This window comes from Plasmopara halstedii, assembly GCF_900000015.1.
Source record: "Plasmopara halstedii genome assembly, contig: Scaffold_110, whole genome shotgun sequence".
Taxonomy (NCBI): Eukaryota; Oomycota; class Peronosporomycetes; order Peronosporales; family Peronosporaceae; genus Plasmopara; species Plasmopara halstedii.
Genome location: NW_020187031.1, coordinates 1985516 through 1991201, shown reverse-complemented (window position 1 = coordinate 1991201; position 5686 = coordinate 1985516).

Sequence of the window (5686 nt, the reverse complement as noted above, 5' to 3'; positions counted from 1 at the left end):
TCTCCAAACTTCACTTAATTTTCAGCTGTGATTTTCTTCGCGGTGACCACCGTACCAGTGGCCAACTTCTCTGAAATAAAGACATTGCTTCTATCTACTGCATCTGAAGCACTGAATTATTTTCTGCTCTGCAACACTATGCTTCTGCGAACAGTAACGCGAGGCGTCAGAGTCAATCAAGACTCGAAACGGACAAGCGTTACCCTTCACACTCACTGTGACCGCGAGAAGACCATTTTAACTCGTGTCGTTAACGAAGGGCAGAGATCATTCAAGGGCTCAACCCTCGTGAGTGATTCTACCACCACACTTAGAAGAAGATCTAAGTGCTTCAGTTAGCCGCCCTGCGTCTACTTGGCTTTGGCCTTCTCGAACGCCTTATGATGTTGGCTCTACGTGACTTGCCACCATTAAGACGAGATCGTATTGAGAGGTTCGACTCTCACGTGGACAACAATAGCGAATGTGACCAAACTTCTGACATCCGTAACAGCGAATTTGATGTCTACGGAAAGTCGCCGCGCTAAGATCCATCGTTTTCGGAATTCTGGTAGCAGCAGTCAATGCTTCCATCGAGTTTATCGATTGACCACACGCTTGACGCTGACAGTGGTCCTGTCTAGTAAATGTGATTGAAGTGTGCAAGTGCACACTTCAATCAGATTTACATTTTCAGAGTTGCCGGACTCTGGTGGATACTTCATTTGTAGAAGGACATTAGTAAGTCCCTCCATGAGTATGGTGACTATAGCGGGGCTGCCGTAGCTCTTTGCTTAGAGGAAGCTTACTTAAGGTCATCGACCTTTGTTCAATACCAGAACTAGTACAAGTGTAGCGGATCACAATCCGCTACCTTCAAGAGTACTTAAAAACCTTAATCAAGGCAAATGTACTCTTCCGCTCAAAATTAAACTAAATTTATCTCATTTATTTTAGGCAGAGCCGCGTAAATTTAAACTCTAAATTTTCCTATTTTAATTCTAAATCCTAATTAACATGCATAATTACAGGCAGTCTCGTCACGTACTGGCTTCTTGTTACGGTGTAGCAACACCATTGTGTGATTACATCGACTTGTGTAGTCCACATCTTTGTACGATGACCCCCCCATCAAAATGTGACGTGGATCGCGTATCTGAGACACCGTTATTACGTCCCGAGTATCATCTTCAAACATTCTCTGCTCGATCAACCCTGTGTCTATGTCACGAAAAACACCCAGCCTTGCTGGCTCCGAGGGCGCCCGTGGGCAGAGCCCTTCATCGTCTCCTGCACGCGGTGCAACTCCGGACAGTACGCCCGCGGCTTCACGGGAAGCACATCTTCAGCCCTCGGCGACCGGGCACCACACACCGCGACCGCCACAAGCGCCGTTAGAAGTCGATGACTTCCTGAGTATCCTGCGACACGTACGGGATGCGGTGGCTGAAAGCCATAACATGCAGAAAGAATATGCAGACGGAAGAAGCAGAAGAAACGTTTAAAACTTTGAAATCGGAGACCTAATTTTTATTCTAAAAGCATTTATACGCATGCAGTCTCTGCTGTCTTTAAGACAAAGCTCCGTCCACGGTTTATCGGAACTTTCAAGGTCGTGGTCAAGCGAGGCATTGTGTATACGCTAAACCTTCCAAGAAGAATGCGCACCACCTGGTGTTTTATGTGGGCTTGCTTAAGCCGTACCAGGATCTGGAGCAAGTGAACGTGGAAGCGTTGGCGTAGGGGCGGTGCCCTAAGGCGTTTCGCCACCCAGAAGCTAACCAGCAATCAGATTTGAGCACGGAGTGCAGTGATCTCCCTTTCGACGGCGCCAGGCGCCCCACCGCCGTGCGAAGTGACGTTTTCGTCTGCCGACGGCTAGGAGCCACCTCTATAGAGAGCTAGGAGCCACCCCTATAGATCACGATAGTCTTCAATGTAAGGCAGTCGGTGCACGAAGTGCTCCAAGCTCTCTAGGCCTTCCGCACTGCGGTATGCGACCTCGGCGAGATTCTCGGCGGGGTGCCGATTACGGCGATCGAACAAGTCATCATCGCCCTGTCGACTCCTCTCAGTGAGAGTGGTGGCTTCTATTATCACGTGGAACGCCTTGTGGGGCGACGCCGTCGACGGGGTCAAACCCAATATCGTGTGAAGTGGCGGAGATACCCGAATTCCGAAAGCTCGTGGGAGTTTGGGGTGCCACTTCGGCAAGACGACCCAGAACGTTGTGGACGCTTATAATTAGAAGAATCATGACGCTTCGCGTCGTCGTGTGCCCGCTCTTTTTGGTAGCAGCCTGAGAAGCCGGAGAGCCATGAGCTGAGCTCAAGCTATGGCCTTGAGCTGCTGTGGTCGTACACTCGCCCGTGTGAATACCACATGAACTCGCACGAGCGTGATGGAATAATCCATATATTGCAGGGCGACTATACGCAGAAAATCGGCGTTTTGCCTTGAGTTTAACAAACTCGGATTGAAAATGGCGTTGTACGCGCACGACCACTTCCTTGTGACCCCACTGTAAGTTAGACAACGAGGAAAGTTTCCGGTGCCGCTGCACCGATCGCTTAAAGAGCTCTTTATCATCTGCAGCGGTTTTGCCAGGGGTGAGCTCCTCAGAAATAGTCCGTATTGCAGGTAGAGAAGCGCCTTCTCTCTAAGCGCGAAGTCGAGCGCGGCACTTATCCATTAGCATTTCTTGAAGTACCAAGAAGCGAGCTCGGAGAGCTTTTTGCTGGTCAAGCTCAGCTTGTGTAGTGACCGGTGGTTCGACTACGTAGACGCCTAACGATCGAGTGATCGCGGTTTTGCTTCAGTCGGGGGATTCGCCGAGCGGAAGTCGTATTTTACACGAGGATCTAAGACCGAACGAGGGTACAAGCACAGGTAAGCCGGCCTGTGAGCTGCTGCTCCTGTGCCTCGTCGAGGTGATTGGTAATTAATACCACTTCGGGAGTTTAGAGATCAGGAAACGAACACGGTATCCTCAAGGTTCGGGCAGGGCTCAAGTCGCGCTGTTGACGCAGTAACTTGGGTTGCAAAACACTAGTTACAGGCAGAATACGATACATCGCATATGGCATCTCGCCCTCCTCTTCTTCCCATCCTGGGGAAACAGTATCCGGCTCATAGTCGACTTCCTCCGAATCCTCGACATTCAATGAGGGGGCTGACATCAGCTAGCCGTTCGGCTATTCCTCCCCCACTAAGCCCTGAGCCATGGGATGGCGGCGTCAGCGGGACGCGAGGATTAACAAGCTTGTTCCCGCAGAACGGGGTGTAGCCGGTAGACGCATGCACTGCATTGTTTTGAGCAAGCTCTACAAGTATCAGCATGGCACTCCAGCGCTTTGGCTTCCCAGCGCAGACGCTGCGAAGGACGTCTTCAACGACGCGTTTCACGCGATCAGTTTGACTATCGGTTTGCGGGTGGCTTGCTGTTGACATAATCAACTTGGTGCCCAGCACCCTGAAGATTGCCGACCAAAACTTATCAGTATAGCATGGGTTTCTGTCAGAGACAATTAACTCCGGGATTCCATGTTGTCAAAAGACACGATCCGCACACCATCGATGGTGTCCGGCACTACCGCAAGATGAGCCATCTTGCTCAAACGGTCGACGAAGACCACGACACCCGTACTGCCTGCCTAGTCCTTCGGCAAGTCAGTCACAAAGTCCAAACTCATGGACTGCTAACACCCGGAGGGTACCTATAAACTGGCCAGCGGTGCCACCGCATTCGAAGATGCATCACTTCTCACACGTGCGCACATGAGTTCTCGTCTATTTGTACAGCTTGGGCCACCAGTAGTGGCATCACACAGAGTTGTATGTTTTTCCACGTCCGAGATGACCACATAGTGTGGTCTCGTGGGCCTCATTGAGGATACGGTATTTCAAGTTCTCATCGGAAGGAACCATAATTTGTGGCATATCCACAAATTGTAGAATCTATAATACAGCAAACCGTTATTCAACGCATATCAGGGTAATCGTGTGCGCAATCGTGCCGAGAGTTTCTCGTCCGAGCTTCCAAACTCCTTGCTCTTGAGAGTCTGTAGCAGCGCTACACATATACCATCACGCGCGTATGCGGCGCGGACCAAATCCGTCACTGACGACGTCACCGTCATGACATGAGCAAGCTTATAATTTGGTCTGCGTGACAACGCATCAGTCAGAGTATTCTGCTTTCCGGCTTATACTTCACCTCGAATTTATATTTTGCGAAGAAGGAGAGCCACGTGGCCATCCTCTGCGAGATGTGAGGCGACTGAGTTGCAGGCGTAATGACGCCTGATCTGTGTAGATCACAAACGGCTTTGAGCCAGGCAGATGCGCCCAAATCATAACAAGTGCATATTTCATCGCATATAGTTCCTTCTCGTGTACTGGGTAGTCCCTCTCCGCAGCCTGAAGCTAGCGATATTTGAGCGCGATCACCCGATCTCGCCCCTTTGCGCACTGTTTGTAGCAGTGCACAGCGGTTGGCAAAGTCCGAAGCGTTAACGACGACTCTTAAAAGACGATCGGGGACTGGCAACGCCAATATTGGTGCACGAAAGAGGCTTTCTGCGACCCTGTCAAAAGCCTCCCATTACTCGGTTTTCCAACACCATTCCTTATCCTCCATAAGGAGATTAGACTATGGCCGTTATATTTTTGCATAATTTGCGTTATACTTGTGCAAGTAGTTGGGGAGGCCAAGTCATTTGCGCAGATCCATTTGGTTCTTTGGAGCCGGTCAGTCAACAATAAATGGCCTTGACCTTATCGGGATTCCCTCGAAGGCCACGCTTCCCAATGAAGCACCCAATAAATTCTTCCGCGCCGAAGATGCACTTTTCTGCGTTAGCATGCACTTTATTTTTGTGCATGCACTCGAGCGCCGCTTTCAAATGGACGACGCGTTTTCTCGTCTGTTCCCCCGCTCATGACAGTCAACGGCGATGTCGTTGAAGTCTGTTTGTACATACGCCCGGTGGGGCCTGCATCACAAGACGATTAATTGTTGCTGGTGCATTTGACAACCCTTGCACTTCCAGAGCATCCCGCTCGAAGTACTCACCGCTGTAAGCGGAATATCACTCGCTCTCATGAGCAATTGGCAATACCTATCGACCAAGTCGAATGCACTGTGCTTTGTACATCAAACCATATTGTTCTAAAGAACTTTCTTTCTAGTAATCGGCGTCTGTGCCGGAATGGTGGCAGCTTTTTTGAGCTTATTGTAAGCGTGAGCGATGCGCCACTTGCCGTTCGGCTTCCGGACACAAAACATGGGTGTCGAATGAGGAGACTTGCTCTCACGCACCATTCCAGCATTGTGCTTCGTATGGGAAAAGGCGTCAATGACGTCACACTACTTCTTGGGCAGGGGCCATTGCCGTGCTATGCAGTTTTTGGTTACCGGAACCAGGTCAATCTCATGACGCACACCTCGGTCCAAAGGTAGGACCGACTGCGGATCTTTGAAGACGACGTCTAGTAATTTCTTTTCTAAAAGATAATACGGTTCCGAGGGGTTCTTCTGGATCGATGATCCACTTCGTGCGTGCAGCACCCTCTTGGTGACCTCCAAGGCAGCTCCATCCAGAAGCGACGACAAGTACACCTCCCCGTTTGGTCGTATAATGACCACCCTGGCTAAATTGCCTGCCTTCAAGACACCATCAAACCCTTCAAAGGACAGCTCTGAGGG